Here is a 10,171-nt window from a genome sequence, read left to right as displayed (position 1 = left end):
GGTTAGCCAAGATTGCCGCCAACACCGCTGCACCTGCTCAGAACCAGCGCCGCATTGCCGCAAGAAGGAACCAGAACAACAACAACGGCCGCCTCTACAACATGACTGCAACAGAAGCCCAAGAAGCACCTCAGGCCATGCCAAGTATGTTTCCCTGTTAAATCATATCGCCCAATCTCTCTTAGGAACCTAACTTTTCTTAAAATCTCGGGACGAGATTTGTTTAAGGGGGAAGGGTTTGTAACATCCCAAATTTTTAAAAACAAAGAGAAAATGAATTTCCCTTTTTAAAAAATGAGAACCAACAAAAACTTTTATTAAATAGAGTGCTATGCCTAGTGCTCCTACCTAATACTTGTGTTTTGCCATGATTGTGTGTTTATTACTTTGAACCTATTTCCAAAACCCTAAAACCCTAACCATCTCAAAAACAAAGTGGGTCAACTTTGAGAAACCAAATTAAAAGAAAAAAAGGACATATGTGGGCATATAGCCCTAATATGTAAATCTTGAACCCTACCTTTCTTATTTTGCTAAATGGTCGTGATCGAACCATGGTGAACCCCACTAAACCCTAAACCTCATCCCTCTTTTCACCAACCTTTGAAAAACAAAATAAAAAGAAAATATCTTAAATAAGAAAAAGGCATATGCAAGCCTATGGCTACTTTTTGCAAATACTAAACTTTGCTTTGTCTACCTTGGTAGATGGTTTGGAAATACCTCAACAAACCTAATTTAAGGCTTACCACTCAAATCTTGGTGAAACCAAAAAGAAAACAAAAATCAAATAAAGCATATGCATAGAGGCATATGTGGCACTTAGCCAAAATATCAAATCTTGACCTAGGCACCCCCATTGCCCCAAAGAGTTTTGAACCTTTTACCCAACTCAATATAACACCAAATAAACCTCACCCTTGTCAAAGATAAGCAAAGAAAAAGAAAAAAATAAAAAGTAGAAAATCACAAAACCCTCACCTATGGTTTATGCCATTTTTCCAAATCTTTGACCTAGACCAATTTGGCATTCACCATTAGTTGTATTATGTGACTAAACACTTATTACAACTTTTGGAATCAAAGAAACTCAAATCAAATCAAATTCAAACTCAAATTGTGATCACATATGATAATGGTCAAATCTGCCATTTATATTCTGGTCACTACTTTGAGCCCCTGGATTTCAAGTTTTTCAAACTAAACTTTCACAATTCTTTGCACCTCATCCAAGAGCACATCAAGGTGAACAACTTTTGTAAAGACCACTATATCAAATTCAGCTTGGATCAAAAACTATGCTCATGCAAAGTTGGGACTTTTTATCAAATGCAACAATCTCACACATTGCAATTTTGCAATTCTTTTATTTTTAAAATTCCACCACCACTTGTATTTGTATCTGGTCATTTGCAACTTATCCAAATGCACCATTTTCAAATCTTGGAACCCTAAGACCCAAACCAAATTTGGCAAGAATTTGCAATTTGCAAATAGGCATCAATTCAAACACTATTTGAAATAGTGTTTTCCCAACTCTAAACTACCACCACTTGACCCCTACTTGTTCCCCTGTCCCCTTTCTCCCTACTCTAAGCATAGAAACCCTAAGAGGAGGCCACACCTAGCCATGGACATGGCCATGCCGGCCATGTCACACTTGGCATGCTCCCCTCCTCTCCTCACCTCCTCAACCCCGGCCACCATGTCCCGGAGCTCCACCTCGCTCCCTTACACCCGCCTCGTGCCCGCCATTGCCGGAGGAGAAGACCACAAGTGCTGGCACGCGTCGCGCCCAGGGCCATGCCGAGGACGTCGTGCACGTGCCCATGGACGCGCGCAGATCACATGTTGCCTCGCCGCTCGACGCCACCTCCGGACCCCCTCGCCGCACCTTGAGCATCGCCGCCGCAGCGACCAACCCACCAGACACGCGCCCGTGCCCTCGCGCAGCCTGCCACCGTCGACATCGTCGCCGTTTTCCCGCAACCGTGCCGCCAGACCTCGCCATCGCCAGCGCTCGCCAGGCCGTCCCCCACCTCGCCAGCAGGCTCCCGCATGGACGTCGTCTACCTAGCGCTGCCCTTGCCTACCCCTCTCCCTCGCCGGAATCGCCGCGCAGCTGTCACCCTCGCCGCAGACCCACGGTCACCTCACGCCCCTATAAAAGGAGAACCCCCGCACCTCCAATCCTCACTCCACTCGCCTCCTCTCATCTCCTTAAGCCTGCTCGAGCTCAGCCACCTCCCAATTTCACCTGTAGAGTGCCAATTGATCGCCGGAGTCCGCCGGAGCAGGAGCAGAAGACGTCGTCGAATTCGTCTACCCCCGACGCTGCCGCGACCACCATTGGCTTCCCCATCATCGACAACGCCGACGTGCATCGTCGCCGACCCTCGCCGGAGCCCCAGCTCGCTGCCGACCCCCTACCTCCGCCACGGCAGCAACCCTCTCGCGTCGACGACGATGACGCACAGCCGTTCGATTAGATTCTGATCCTACGACTCCCAGCGACAGGTACCGTTTCGGTAAGTTACAGTCACTAACCTCTGGGCCCCACTGTCAGCTGGCCCGCAGCGCTAGCTGGGGCGGCCCAATCCTTCTCCTGCTGCGCAGCCCACCTATTTTCCCGCCTAGGCCCAAAATTCAAATCCTGTTAAATGTTTTTAGTATGAATTCAAATACTGGCTCTATGTTAGAATTCAAATAGTTTCAAATCTACCCAACCAAAATTGATGAATTTTATATTGTTGGAAAGCTTATGAAAAGCTCTATCCAACCACACTGGTCTCACTTTGAAATCTTTTGTAGAATTAATGTGATAGAAAGAACAAGACAAAGACTTTTTCAAATTCAAATAAATCTTAAAAATCAACCAAAAATGATATTGAGTTGATTTCAACTCTCCTAGCTCACATTTCACTTACACTAATTGTTTATGCAAAAATATGGCAGGGTTACTTTGAGTGATCATGGCCCAAATTAAATAAAGGACTATATGGCTATTTTAGTTAAGTGATATTGTCCAAAACTATTATGCAAATCATATGAAGTGTTTTACTTCATTTAAATCTTGTCCCAAGCACTTTCATATGAGGTTTAGACCCTGGTCCATTTACTCTCACATGAAATACTTGGTGATATTAAATCATAAATAGCATGGTTAAATTGTATGTGGTATTCTACCTCATTTAAATCATTTTCTCAAATGATGATGATGAATGGTTGACTTAGGTCAACCTGATTTCATGTATGATTGTTTGAGGAAGTTAAATCTTAAGAAGATTCAATGAGAGGAAATTATTCCTCAAAAACTAAATGGAAACTATCATTTACATATGTAATGAGAGGAAATTATTTCTCTAACACTAAGTAAGAAAACCCTAGAACAATTTTTGGTAGCAATGCTAAGTGATGATGCTAGATCATTTGGAGTGAGCCATTAAGGCTAATTAAGGCTACTTAAGTATTGTTTGGTGATTGTATCCTCGTATTCGTGTATAGACGCTAGTACCAGAGAATACCAGGAAGAGGAAGGATTCTACCCAGAAGAAGAGGAGAACTTTGAGAACTACCAAGGCAAGCTAATATTCTTGCAAAGTGCAAAGCCCTTTGGGGCAAGGCACCATTAGTATTATCTTACTTACAATGATCCTATCCCAAGTTTTACCTTACGAGTTTTTACTTGGTTTACTAAGAAGTTACTTTTATAGTTAACTTTGGTCTAAGTTAAGAGTAGTACAAGTGTAGCAAAGTTAGTCTCAAAGCTAGCCAAGCAAGATAGCACCCCTCATGTTAGTGCTAGTGCTAGTACTAAAACTTGACTACTCTAGATGGGAAATTGTGACTTGAAATGACTTTTAAACCTTGGAATGATAGTCATTCCATTGAATGATTTTTGAAGGTGAATATGACTTGGAGAAGATGGTGATTTTTGATTAAAAACTGATATTGGTTTGAATGCGATACCTTTCCAAATTTTGAGTACCCCCACAATACCTGATTATGGGTAGGGCTTAACTGGAAATTTATGCATCTTAGTATGGGTTCCCTCTGAACACACATCATAGGGGTTATGCCGAGGCTGCCTCCGTTGTTGAGAAATGATGTGAATTGAGGTGAATTGTACGGCCAAGCCCTGTGCAGTTCCCAGGTTGACAGTTGGTCTTCACTGGGAGGCCAAGCTCATGGGGAGAGGTGCTCATACTAGGGTTTGTAAATGAAAGGTTATGGTTGATGATCCGCGTACTGTGTTACGATGATTCGAGGTTATCCCGACGGATGAAATCAAATGTTGTGGCACAAGTGTGCAACCTCTGCAGAGCGTAAATCTATTCGAATAGCCGTGTCCACGGTTACGGCCGGTTGGAAAGGCCATACAGCTTCCGGTGTCGATTCTTGAAAATGTTGGTGAAGTGAATGGTGACTTGTTTTTGAATCACAACTGAGTTGTGGGAATGACACTAATGTTCCCACTTGAGTTAGTTAGCACATGAAGAAGTCTTTTATCAAATACTTGTGAACTAAAATTGGCTTTATGCAAAATAGACTAGAGCTTAGCAACCCCTTGATACGTCTCCAACGTATCGATAATTTCTTGTGTTCCATGCCACATTATTGATGTTATCTACATGTTTTATGCACACTTTATGTCATATTCGTGCATTTTCTGGAACTAACCTATTAACAAGATGCCGAAGTGCCGCTCTCGTTTTCCGCTGTTTTTGGTTTCGTAAATCCTAGTAACGAAATATTCTCGGAATCGGACGAAATCAACGCCAAAGTTCCTATTTTCATCGGAAGCATCCGGAACACCCGGGAAGGACCGGAGGGGGCCACAGTGGCCACCAAACCCTAGGCCGGCGCGGCCGAGAGGGGCCGCGCCGCCCTATGGTGTGGCCCCCCGTCAGCCCTCTCCGCGCCGCCTCTTCGCCTATATAAAGCCCCCGGATCAGAAAACCCGATACCAATTAACGAAACCCACGTAAACCTGCCGGAGCCGCCGCCATCGCGAAGCCAAGATCCGGGGGACAGGATCTCTCGTTCCGGCACCCTGCCGGAGCGGGGAAGTGCCCCCGAAGGCTTCTCCATCGACACCGCTGCCATCTCCACCGCCATCTTCATCACCGCCGCTGCTCCCATGAGGAGGGAGTAGTTCTCCATCGAGGCTCGGGGCTGTACCGGTAGCTATGTGGTTCATCTCTCTCCTATGTGTTTCAATACAATAATCTCATGAGCTGCCCTACATGATTGAGATTCATATGATGATGCTTGTAATCTAGATGTCATTATGCTAGTCTAGTGAGTTTTACTTATGTGATCTCCGGAGACTCCTAGTCCCACGTGTGTAAAGGTGACAAGTGTGTGCACCGTGTGGGTCTCTTAGGCTAGATTTCACGAATACTTATTCACCGTTGAATGGCATAGTGAGGTGCTTATTTATATCTCTTTATGATTGCAGCATGTTTGTATCACAATTTATCTATGTGCTACTCTAGTGATGTGTTATTAAAGTAGTTTTATTCCTCCCGCATGTGTGCAAAGGTGACAAGTGCGTGCACCGTGTTAGTACTTGGTTTATGCTATGATCATGATCTCTTGTAGATTATGGAGTTAACTATTGCTATGATAATATTGATGTGATCTATTCCTCCTACATATGCATGAAGGTGACAGAGTGTGCATGCTATGCTAGTACTTGGTTTAGTAGCGTTGATCTATCTTACACTAAAGGTTACTTAAACATGAGCATTATTGTGGAGCTTGTTAACTCCGGCATTGAGGGTTCGTGTAATCCTACGCAATGTGTTCATCATCCAACAAAAGTGTAGAGTATGCATTTATCCGTTCGTTATGTGATCAATGTTGAGAGTGTCCACTAGTGAAAGTGTAATCCCTAGGCCTTGTTCCTAAATACCGCTGAGTTACTATCGCTTGTTTACTACTGCCGCGTTACTACCGCTGAGTTACTACCGCTTGTTTACTCGTTTTATCGCGTTACTACCGCTGCAATACCACCACCATCAACTACACGCCAAGCACTTTTCTCGGCACCGTTGCTACTGCTCATACTTATTTATACCACCTGTATTTCACTATCTCTTCGCCGAACTAGTGCACCTATTAGGTGTGTTGGGGACACAAGAGACTTCTTGCTTTGTGGTTGCAGTGGTTGCATGAGAGGGATATCTTTGACCTCTTCCTCCCCGAGTTCGATAAACCTTGGGTATCCACTTAAGGGAAACTTGCTCGCTGTTCTACAAACCTCTGCTCTTGGAGGCCCAACACTGTCTACAGTGAAAGGAGGGGGAACGTAGACATCAAGCACTTTTCTCGGCGCCGTTGCCGGGGAGGAAAGGTAAAAGGCTCTCATACTACGGTCCCGTGTAAAGTATTTTTCCGGCGCCGTCGTGTGTGTGCTCGAAGCTATTTCCTTTAGATCCTGCAATTGCATCTTTTTGTTTCTTGTTTACACTAGTTTGGCATAATGTACAAGAGTGAGCTTCTTATTCTATTTCCTGATTTAAAACATGGATTGTTTGATGCGAAAATTAAAAAACCTATGAAATCTTCTTTGCATGCTCGGTAGTAATATTAGTATGAACGTTTCGAACACCATTGTTGATAATGATATAGAAAGTTCTAAGCTTGGGGAAGCTGGTTTGCATGATATTTTTAGTCCCCCAAGCATTGAGGAGAAAATTTTCTTTGATGATACTTTGCCTCCTATTTATGATGATAATGATAATGGTCTTTTGGTGCCACTTACTGCTGAGAGTAAATTTTGTTGTGATTATACTATGCCTCCTACACTTGATGAGAATAATAATGATAGCTACTTTGTTGAATTTGCTCCCACTACAACTAATAAAATTGATTATGCTTATGTGGAGAGTAATAATTTTATGCATGAGACTCATGATAAGAATGTTTCATTTGATAGTTATATTGTTGAGTTTGCTCATGATGCTACTGAAAGTTATTATGAGAGAGGAAAATATGGTTGTAGAAATTTTCATGTTACTAAAACACCTCTCTATGAGCTGAAATTTTTGATGCTACACTTGTTTTATCTTCCTATGCTTGTTACTTTGCTCTTCATGAACTTGTTTATTTACAAGATTCCTTTGCATAGGAAGCATGTTAGACTTAAATATGTTTTGAATTTGCCTCTTGATGCTCTCTTTTGCTTCACATACTATTTCTTGCGAGTGCATCATTAAAACCGCTGAGCCCATCTTAATGGCTATAAAGAAAAGAACTTCTTGGGAGATAACCCATGTGTTATTTTGCTACAGTACTTTGTTTTATATTTGTGTCTTGGAAGTTGTTTACTACTGTAGCAACCTCTCCTTATCTTAGTTTTGTGTTTTGTTGTGCCAAGTAAAGTCTTTGATAGAAAAGTAAGTACTAGATTTGGATTACTGCGCAGTTCCAGATTTCTTTGCTGTCACGAATCTGAGCCCACTGCCCTGCAGGAAGCTCAGAAAATTATGCCAATTTACGAGCATGATCCTCAGATATGTACGCAACTTTCATTCAATTTGAGCATTTTCATTTGAGCAAGTCTGGTGGCCTAATAAAATCCATCTTTACGGACTGTTCTGTTTTGACAGATTCTGCCTTTTATTTCGCATTGCCTCTTTTGCTATGTTGGATGAATTTGTTTGATCCATTAATGTCCAGTAGCTTTATGCAATGTCCAGAAGTGTTAAGAATGATTGTGTCACCTCTGAACATGTTAATTTTTATTGTCCACTAACCCTCTAATGAGTTGTTTCGAGTTTGGTGTGGAGGAAGTTTTCAAGGGTCAAGAGAGGAGGATGATATACTACGATCAAGAAGAGTGAAAGCTCTAAGCTTGGGGATGCACTCGGTGGTTCACCCCTGCATATATCAAGAAGACTCAAGCGTCTAAGCTTGGGGATGCCCAAGGCATCCCCTTCTTCATCGGCAACATTATCAGGTTCCTCCCCTGAAACTATATTTTTATTCGGCCACATCTTATGTACTTTACTTGGAGCGTCCGTGTGCTTTTGTTTTTGTTTTTGTTTGAATAAATTGGATTACATCATGCTTGTGTGGGAGAGAGACACGCTCCGCTGGTTCGAATGAACACATGTGTTCTTAGCTCATAATATTCATGGCGAAGTTTCCTCTTCGTTAAATTGTTATATGGTTGGAATTGGAAAATGATACATGTAGTAATTGCTATAAATGTTTTGGGTAATGTGATACTTGGCAATTGTTGTGCTCATGTTTAAGCTCTTGCATCACATGCTTTGCACCCATTAATGAAGAATACATAGAGCATGCTAAAATTTGGTTTGCATAATTGGTTTCTCTAAGGTCTAGATAATTTCTAGTATTGAGTTTGAACAACAAGGAAGACGGTGTAGAGTCTTATAATGTTTACAATATGTCTTTTGTGTGAGTTTTGCTGTACCGTTCATCCTTGTGTTTGCTTCAAATAACCTTGCTAGCCTAAACCTTGTATCGAGAGGGAATACTTCTCATGCATCCAAAATACTTGAGCCAACCACTATGCCATTTGTGTCCACCATACCTACCTATACTACATGGTATTTTCCCGCCATTCCAAAGTAAATTGCTTGAGTGCTACCTTTAAAATTCCATCATTCACCTTTGCAATATATAGCTCATGGGACAAATAGCTTAAAAACTATTGTGGTATTGAATATGTAATTATGCACTTTATCTCTTATTAAGTTGCTTGTTGTGCGATAACCATGTTTATCGGGGAACGCCATCAACTCATTGTTGAATTTCATGTGAGTTGCTATGCATGTTCGTCTTGTCTCAAGTAAGGGCGATCTACACCGAGTTGAATGGTTTGAGCATGCATATTGTGAGAGAAGAACATTGGGCCGCTAACTAAAGCCATGATTCATGGTGGAAGTTTCAGTTTTGGACAAATATCCTCAAGTCTCTAATGAGAAAAGAATTAATTGTTGTCAAATGCTTAAGCATTAAAAGAGGAGTCCATTGTCTGTTGTCTATGTTGTCCCGGTATGGATGTCTAAGTTGAGAATAATCAAAAGCGAGAAATCCAAATGCGAGCTTTCTCCTTAGACCTTTGTACAAAGCGGCATAGAGGTACCCCTTTGTGAAACTTGGTTAAAGCATATGTATTGCGGTGATAATCCAGGTAGTCCAAGCTAATTAGGACAAGGTGCGAGCACTATTAGTACACTATGCATGAAGCTTGCAACTTATAAGATATAATTTACATGATGCATATGCTTTATTACTACCGTTGACAAAATTGTTTCATGTTTTCAAAATCAAAGCTCTAGCACAAATATAGCAATCGATGCTTTTCCTTCATGAGGACCATTCTTTTACTTTCAATGTTGAGTCGGCTTCACCTATTTCTCTCCACCTCAAGAAGCAAACACTTGTGTGAACCGTGCATTGATTCCTACATACTTGCTTATTGCACTTATTATATTACTCTATGTTGACAATATCCATGAGATATACATGTTACAAGTTGAAAGCAACCGCTGAAACTTAATCTTCTTTTGTGTTGCTTCAATGCTTTTACTTTGAATTATTGCTTTATGAGTTAACTCTTATGCAAGACTTATTGATGCTTGTCTTGAAGTGCTATTCATGAAAAGTCTTTGCTATATGATTCACTTGTTTACTCATGTCATATCCATTGTTTTGATCGCTGCATTCTCTACATATGCTTTACAAATAGTATGATCAAGTTTATGATGGCATGTCACTCCGTAAATTATCTTTGTTATCGTTTTACCTCGCTCGGGACGAGCAGTAACTAAGCTTGGGGATGCTGATACGTCTCCAACGTATCGATAATTTCTTGTGTTCCATGCCACATTATTGATGTTATCTACATGTTTTATGCACACTTTATGTCATATTCGTGCATTTTCCGGAACTAACCTATTAACAAGATGCCGAAGTGCCGCTCCTCGTTTTCGCTGTTTTTGGTTTCGTAAATCCTAGTAACGAAATATTCTCGGAATCGGACGAAATCAACGCCAAAGTTCCTATTTTCACTCGGAAGCATCCGAACACCCGGGAAGGACCGGAGGGGGCCACAGGGCCACCAAACCCTAGGCCGGCGCGGCCGCAGGGGGCCGCGCCGCCCTATGGTGTGGCCCCCCGTCAGCCCTCCCGC

The sequence above is a fragment of the Lolium rigidum genome, chromosome 7, assembly GCF_022539505.1.
Source record: "Lolium rigidum isolate FL_2022 chromosome 7, APGP_CSIRO_Lrig_0.1, whole genome shotgun sequence".
In the NCBI taxonomy this organism is placed as follows: Eukaryota; Viridiplantae; Streptophyta; class Magnoliopsida; order Poales; family Poaceae; genus Lolium; species Lolium rigidum.
The sequence above is the reverse complement of the archived record's forward strand: the minus strand, read 5'-3'. Positions refer to the sequence as shown.